At 38.8% G+C, this 8954-nt stretch overlaps 1 protein-coding gene across 2 annotated transcripts in view; it reads left to right on the forward strand.

Annotated features, from left to right (window-relative positions):
- Nucleotides 1-758: 758 nt before the first annotated feature.
- The window catches only part of sipa1 (signal-induced proliferation-associated 1), a 66658-nt gene continuing 58462 nt past the window's right edge, over nt 759-8954 (forward strand). For both annotated transcript variants that reach the window (XM_015382864.1, XM_015382867.1), the window contains exon 1: nt 759-1041. The gene's annotated coding sequence lies outside the window, so the exon portion shown is untranslated. The remainder of the gene's footprint in view (nt 1042-8954) is intronic.

Raw genomic sequence — 8954 nt, forward strand, 5'->3', positions numbered from 1 at the left:
TCTGTCCATCATCGTATAAAGCCCGCCCTGACAATTTGATTGGCCCGTCAGATATTGTGCTAGCATACTCGCGCTACTGTTGAGCAATGCCAGACCGAACTTCCCGACCTCAAACGTTGTGGGCGGGACTAAGTTCGGAATGGCACCCAGGCTAGTGAAATGCAGCTCTAGACGAGCTGAGCCTGTGGCGACGTCACAAGTACGCTTCTGTTCCAATTAGATTTAGACTTCCTTTATTGTCATTGCACACAAAAAAAGGTGAATCTTGACAACGAAATGTCGATTAGGCCTACTTGGCTACCAGTGTAACAGAGCCAAGACCTTATTCCTGCACAAAAAATACGTTTTCTATGAGTAAGAGCTAGCTATATACAGGGTAAAAGTATATATATATATATACATATATATTGCACTGCACATATATATTGAGTTATTGAAGAAGTAACAATGACCCATATTAATGCTGCATGCTCGTGTTCTCGCCAAGTCCAGGCTTTCCTGTGTTCTTGCTAAGACCGCGTTCTCGTCCAAGTTTCTCCGCCCAAGTTTCGAAGTATAAATCAGCCTTGGCTATGGCCACCCCTGGCCCCCCATCTAGCTCCGCCCCTGGGTCTGTCCGTCTCTGTCTTAACCTCTCTGACAAGGAGACAGGGAGGAGGAGGGAGAAACAGGGAGAGAGCAAGAGAGGGGAGGGTTTACTGCGATGTGAATGGAAGAGATTCATGGGGGGAGTAGAGACGGAGGGAGGGAGGGAGGCACAAATCAACCTGCCTCTTCTTGACTTCAGCAAACAGCACCGGGGAGTTCGCCTATAGGCGCAGAGACTGAGCTTCATATCGTGTTTTTTCTTCTCTGTTTCTCTTTTCGGTTAAGAGGAAGAGAACAGAGCCAGGGGGAAGGAAGCAGCGTCGGCAGGACAGACTCTCTCTCACCGTGGAGACAGATAGCAGAAAAATGCTGTCATGGGGAGAGAAGCGGAGGGAGCCGACAGAGAGGAACAGGATGAAAGCAGGCAGGGTCGAGCTGGACTGAAACGTGGAGGTAAGCTCTGTGTTTCTGTGTCCGATGATTGCTCTGTGCACCACGGTTCCTCTGTATCGGCACGCATGTGATCTTACAGGCTCCTCATCCATCCAGAGACAATGTAGGGCATATGCCCCCACCCAACCCCCTCTGCCTCATGTCCTTTGTGTTTCTGCCATCACCTTTAAAAAACATGTTTTAATAAATTACAGACAAATCAGACCCAAAATTCACAATCGGGCATTTTAAAGCAGCTCACAACCTTTGTCGCATTTCATCCCAGGCCTGCCCTCCTCTCCTCTTCTTCTCCCCCCCTGCACCTCCTCCTTCATCATCTCCCCCTGCAGACACACACACACACTGTCATCCATCCTGTCTCCCTCCATTGTGCGCCCTCCAAGCCGATTGTCTTAAAAACTGTGTTATGACATCCCTAAGAAGGGCTGCAGGACTGAAGAGATGAGGGACAAGGTGGAGGGTGGAGGGGATGTGGGGGGTAGAGAATGAAAGAGGCAGAAATAACAAAGAAAGAGCATATGAATCATATTCTCACATCATCAGACCTCAGCATGCTAAACCGGATGATCAGCCACTGACAAAGATGGGAAAGAGATGCTAAAAACTGGACCAGTGTGTTTTTCAAGGTGGCATAGAAAATGAGGGATGCAGGAGCCAGGATCTTCATCCTTCACTGATTTAAACATGGGTCCTCACAGAGGCTGGGAGAAGAGAAGAAAGAGGAGCAGCAGCCGCTTATGTAAGCCTGTGCACTCAAAGGACGGGCCATTTAATTTACATCGAGCATCATGACTCCTGGTCCAGCCTGGTATTGGCTGTGGTATTGGCTGTGGTTGGTGTCAACACACTGAGGGATTAAATGCAGATGGAACTGGACCGCATTGTAAGAAATGCTCTAAAAATAAGTACAAATTTCTTAAAATGAGTGTATTAGCCTTTAATTTGAGCTGAAAGGAAAGATTTGCCAAAGGTATTAGTATTTTTGAGCCTGGAGTAAGATAATCAGATATTATGCATCCATCCATCCATATTCGGACACGCTTAATCCCTGCTGGGGTAGCAAGGGGTGCTGGTGCCTATCTCCAGTCTATGGGCAAGCTGGACACCCTGGACAGGTCGCCAGTCCATCTCAGGGCAACACAGAGACAAACAACTATTCACGCACACACTCACACCTAAGGATAATTTAGAGAAGCCAATTAACCTAACAGTCATGTTTTTGGACTAAGGGAGGAAGCCAGAGTACCCAGAGAAAACCCACAGATGCTCAGGGAGAACATGCAACCTCCATGCAGAATTGAACCGGCTACCCACTGCCCCACTGAGCAGCCTGTTATGATGCATTTGAAATAAAATATTTTTTCTTATCCTATTTTGTTGGCAAGTCATCTTAACTACCTGCTTAAATACACCTATGTCAAGAAAAATCCACTTACTTAGATTTCAGTTGTTTCAGTACAGATAGCAGGATGTTTTTACTGGTGTTAATTTTAACTGCCGCGTTCATCAGGGTGAAATAAGCGTTTCAGCTCGATGGTGCTCACAGAACAAAGCCTGACCTTTAAATTTGCTGCTGACGTTTTTATTACTGCCTTCCACTTAGCATCAAATTTAGAAATGGTGAAACCAGACTTCCTTCCAAATATGTTCTTACCCCTGAATTTCATTCCACTATAACCACAAACCTCAGTGTTTTGTTGTCTTTTTTACTGGGAATTTATGTGACAGACAAGGTTTTGGACCCGCGCTGACTCTGGAGGAGCTGCAGGGGTCTCCAGCTTATGTTGAAAAATTGGTTAACAGACATTCCCCTATTAAAGAGTTAAAATTAGAAAGCCAAGTTTGGGGTTTCCTACCAGCCTGGAAGACATTGTAAACATCTGGAAGATGTTTTAACTGCAGGGTCAAGGTGCCTCTACTTGTACCCTAAGGTGAATCAGCTTGCATAATACATAAAGAGTATTTACCAAAACAGATAGTAAAGAATAATAATAAAATTATAAACTATGACATCAGAGTCCTACCAAAGGTGCTCCATTAATAAATACTCATACAAGCAATTTTATTTGAAACACACACAGATAAACTAGGCCTACTGTTCAAGCGTACTTTGAACATTTTGTACGTTCATATTTACCACCATGAAGCCAAAATACATCAAGCACAAGTTCATGCTTGTGATGTATTAGCTTGTTTTTTATCCACCTGTAGATTCCCTCCTAGTCGTATGTGGACTTTTTTCTGTGCGCCCGTGTTAACTTGTTTCGGTACATTATTGTTTCCTTTCTGGTTTTGGCTAGTTACATCAGCAAAGCATCTTCAGGCTAATCACTGTTCTCTTTAAAATTTAATTCTGACTTCATATCCAATATCTATCTTTGTACCTAAATGATAACTTTATACACACAATTACAGTTTCAAATTAATTGTAGGCTTAATGTAAATGTCTGTATTGAGCTAGCTAACATTAGCTTAGCTTACACGAAGTTCTAACTTTAACAATAATTTCAGAGCATATGGCTACTGCTGTCAGAACACATTCATGGATGACAAACTAAGTCATTCAATGATGATTTCATTTAACAAATTTTTAACTCCAAGAGAACTGCAATTATCCTGCAATTATCCTGAACATGCTTTGCTAACGCTACTGTCGCTACCCAATCCGTACCGAAAGCACGGTCCGTACCATATGAGCAAGCAGATATTCATCCAGGTTGCCATAAATAATGTAGTTATGGTACTAAAAGTATTTATTTCTATCCTTAAATCACTAAGCAATGCTAATACAAATCTTTAAAACATTTATTATGACTTTTCTGAGACAATTTGATGCTTTTTTAACACTTGTCTGACAACATATTCGGACATGCTCAGAGAAGTTCGGCAAAAATTTTTTTTTTGCTATTTCTTTCTTTATATTACGCACTATATACCATAAGGTTAGCATGAAAGCAAAGATAAAATTCAAAACACCGTATGTTTAAATCGAAAGCCGAAAATTCCAGACTATTCCCGGGAGCTAACTTTTCTGTAGAATTTAGTAGGATCCTAAGTGATAATAAAGAATTTTAAAGCATTTATTTTCTCAGGAAATACATTAACCTTTAACACATTACAGTTTAGTATTCTTACTATTTTCAAGGAGGGAAAAAATGTAATTAAGGTCTTTTTTACTAATTAAAATAAAGGGCGACCTGGATATATATCTTGTTGCTCATGCGAAAATGAGCTGATGGTGAGGATTGTGCTTCCAGTACGGATTGGGTAGTGACAGTTGATAGCGCAATACAAGAAGAAAAATTTACTGCCTCAAGAAATGGGATTTCCTGAACAGTAGCAAATCAGAGCCAGTTTACTTTCTTTGGTTGGTTACACCCTCAAAGTGACGAAAATTTGCACTGTCTCCACCCGATCCGTCCCCGAAGCACGATCCGTCCTGCGCATGCACCGTCAGCTCATTTGCTTATGCACATCCAGATATACATCCGGGTCGCCCTCGATTTAATTTTGTTAACAAGACCTCCCCAAAAATAGTAAGCGTATTAAATTATAATGTGTTAAAGGATAAAAATGTGTTTCCTGAGAAAATAAATGCCTTAAAATCCTTTCTGTTTTATCAGTCGTCTCTACCTGATCTGCACAAAGAAACAACTAAAATGCAGATAAACATGGTTTAATCATATTTTGCTGCTCAGAGCATTTTGGATGATGATGTCAGAAAAGCAGTTTTTTAGTGAGTTAAGGATAGAAATAAGTAATTTTGGTACCATAATAACGTTATTATCGGACCCCCGGATGTATATCTGTTCGTGCATGCGCAGGACAGATGTTGCTTCCAGGACGGTTCAGTTAGTGACAGGCACAAGCTCCAAGAAACAGGTCTGCATGAGAGTAGGAGAGAGGCTATATGTGTATAGGAAAAAAGCCACCAGCGCAGAAAGGTTGAATGCTGTCATGCCTGTGATATATTAAGGGCCTCATTGTATTGAATCTGTTCAAAATGTGCATTGAGAGGTAGTTTTTGTCCATTTTAAATAAAACTGTTCCTATAGTATGAGTATTTATTACACGTGTGACCTGTATGCAAAATTCTGACTTAAATTCTGGCATAAAAAATTAAAACATCCCCTGGTGGCGGTGAGAATATCACAATTGTTGTGGGGATAAAACTAATTCTTTGTCCCTTGGGTCCTGCATGATGCTTGAGCTCAGTCTCTGTAACTGATTGGTGTAGATTGAGGCCATATATTTATTTTTTGCAGAAGCGTTTCCAAGCCAAGACAATAGACAGAAAGATGGAAAGACAAATTGGAATTAATAAAACAGTAATAAAAGAATGTTAGCAGCAGTTTTTCCTAAAATCGATTAACAAGTCTTTGGTTTTCTTTATATTCATCAGAGAAAGATAACTCTATAAAGTAGAGGCTTATGCAGGGCACACCTTTCAGTTTAATTTTTTTTCCGCTGTAAATTTTCTGAAAAATGTGATTTTTTTAAATAATTTTTCCTTCTACGTTTATGTTCCTCTATTACATTAATTCCTCAACACTATAAATAATGTTGGTTTGTAACCAATTTAAAAAGTTTATTTGGATAAATACTTTTGCCAGGCACTCTGTTACCGCCACCCACTGATCTCTATTTATTCACTGGATTGCTGATAGCCCGAAAAAGTGAAGCCACCGTCCACCATGCTGGATAGTACTGTATGTGGCGTAAAATTAATCTGGCTACCTCGCACTGACTCGAAGATATTGCCTATCGTTAGAATATAGAAAGAAATATAAGGTAATTCACTGTGTAATATAGATATAATAATTCTTAAGTGGACGACGCTGCTGTATATATATATATGTATATATATATATATATATATATATATATATATATATATATATGTATATATATATATATATATAAATACTACAGCATTAACAGACATGTGCTTGTAATTTTATTGTGATGGATTTGAATAATATGTTATATTACATCATTTAGAGACTTAATAATGACTATGCAATGTGATGCACCCTTTTTTTTTAAATCATAAGTTAAAGTAATCTGTTTTGCTATGGAGACAGCAAGTGTGTGTCAAATTGATGATCATCGTTGTTCGATGGTGTAGCGCGCATATTGTTTACATTGCCACCGGTCTAACTAGGGAGTACCAATATGGCGGTCGGTGGCTTCACTTTAATCCCGTGCTACCTGTGGCCTATCAGCAATCCAGTGAATCCAGAGATCAGTGCCGTCACCAAACAGATCCAGGCTCTAATGTGTCCTGACAATTTTTTTAGATTTATTTTCGAAGGTACGTGATATAGTTAATGACAAAATAACTGATTTATATGTAGTCTATAATTCACTTTTTGTTCCTTTAGTTTTAACAATCCAAACTCTACTTGTAGATCTCCCGTAGAGAGAGGTTTTGAAAGTCAGACTAATGGAAATGTACTCCCCTTATTGAAGATTGATGACAATTAGTATAAATTGGTTTTCATTATTTTCTGTATACTAATCAGCTAAACTAACTATGCTTTGAGAGTTAAAGCATTTTGTGTTTGGGGAGACGATAGGTGAGATTTTTTTTTGGATTAGGAATTCAAATAACCATTTTGATTTGTAATAGGTGTAAAAAAGAAAAGAATTGCTTGTGGATAAAATAGAGAGGAGAGACTAGCTTGTTTTTTCTCCCCGTCTTGTAATCTTTGATAGAGACAAAAATAGAGCAACGGTATGAAAATTTATTGTGGCTTCTTTTATGTACCACCTCGGTTATGTGAAACTTTATTTTTGTGGTTTAGTTTATCAGGCGGCGTCTAACCTCCAGAAATAAATGTTGCTGCTCATCAAAAAATGGTTAGTAAGGTCAATTTTTAAAGAATATAAAGTTAATTATTTTGGTCTAAGAAAATAAAAGACTCATTAGTTATATGAGCAACCTTTTCTCCCACCATATTCACCACAGACATATGATGTAGAGCTCAGAGAAATCACAAATAACCCAATAGCCCTGTGTCATATTCTGTAGACCTAAAGCTAAATGTTAAATTTTAGTCATAACGGTATTTTATACATACAGTCCCTCTGAAGTTATCTTTAAATTGACATTTTATCACTTTTAGGAGAAAACTAATTTTCACATTTGAAAACACATTTTCAAACCTTTTTTATTTCCTAAGAGCATGACTTTACCTGATGTTTATGAGCATCATGTGGATGTAGCGACATTAACAGTTAGCTATAGTTAATTTACCAGGTCTCTTACATAATAGGTAAAAAGTTACACAAATAGTAGCAGGTGAGTCCCTGGTTAGTAGAATAGAGATAGGAGCGATAGCAAGGCAGGCTAATGTTAACCACCTTCCAGGATTAATGTCAGTACAGTAGGAAGGCCAGGATTGCATGTTGTCTTTTAAACCTTTTTTTGGTTTAATTAAAGTGACCACATGAAAAAAAAAGCTATTGGCCCTTTAGATTTAAATTAATTACACTGAATAGACATTCAAAACGTTGTCAACGTCTTCTGTTGTTTAAAAACTGTGGTTCTGATATCTTGAGTGTGGTGAAGGCTAGTTTGTTAAGATCAGTTCAATTATGTGACTTTAAATTTCCTTATCTTGGGGTAAATTTAGTTTAGAACTATTGGAGTAAAAAGATTAAAGGACAATCAAGACAAATAGCAGCATTACGCAGGCATCAAAAGGATGTTCTTGGATTTCCATTATTAGGAGGGATGTTTAGGAGAGAAAAGGGAACAACCATGGTTTGCTTACAAGGATTTTCCAATAGAAAGCCTGTTCTATGTGAAATGAATACTGCAGCATCGCATCTCATCAGTTTGCAAAGTCTTACCTGAATGATCAGTTTGTATTCCGAAACAACATCCTTTAGAAATGTGGGACTGAAGACTTTTTCCTCTACATAAAATCTACACAGCGAATGCAAGCTGTGAAACGTGAGAGGTACTGATTTAGGCTCACTTTACAGCAGGAGGCTCTTTGATTGACCTTTCTGACTCAACCCTTGCATCCCTTTAAGAGCATAAGGATTGTCATTTTTTTTGTGGGAAACTTAATTTTTAGTTATAGTGAAATATAGAGTAATGTAGAGCCTTGTTTCGCATCTGTAAATATCGTTAATTTCAGCTAGAATAGATTCATCTTACATAACTTCTTTCTGGTATCTTCGGAGGATACTGTATATGGGTGCCAGAAAAATGGCTTGCCTCTGACCTCTGACCTCTGAAGTGTTACTGACGGCCTGCTTTTCATTTCCTTTGCACATCCATGTAGGACTTATTTACCGAGATGTTACTAGGCAGATTCTCCTCCAGGCTGAGTCAGCATTATGTCATCCGTGTTTTTTTGGAGCTTTTTTTGCATGGCTACGCCCTGCCAGGCTCTCTATGGGGTCTCACAGCGAGGAGGGAGGTTTGACAGGCTTATTGCTGCTTATTTAGTTATTCAATGTTTTTCCTCCTAAGTAGTATTTGGCAAAGTAAAGGAGGGATCATTCACAGCATCAGGTGGAGTTATGAAGAAATCAAAGTGATGAATATGTACTCAGCAGCCTTGTTGTTATTTGTTGAGGTCTTTATTGCTGCCTACACAATAACTGTTTTTGGAAAGAATCATCTCGAGGTTTCTTTCTGTGAAAATTACAGCTGAAACAATTAATCGTGATTATTCGATTATTGAAAACATTGTAAACTAATCTAGTAATAGATTAATCGTTAACTGGAGTATAGAGACTCTAAAACATGCCTTAAAGGAATAGTACACCCAAAACATGATTAGCCTTCATTTTCTACTTACCCCCATGCTGAACAAAACTCTGGAGTACTTTTTTGATATCTCAAATGCATCTGGAGATCTGGGAGGCTTCTTGCTGTCTGCTGACATTCAAAT

This window comes from Cyprinodon variegatus, unplaced genomic scaffold, assembly GCF_000732505.1.
Source record: "Cyprinodon variegatus isolate N-32 unplaced genomic scaffold, C_variegatus-1.0 Scaffold268, whole genome shotgun sequence".
Lineage (NCBI taxonomy): Eukaryota > Metazoa > Chordata > Actinopteri > Cyprinodontiformes > Cyprinodontidae > Cyprinodon > Cyprinodon variegatus.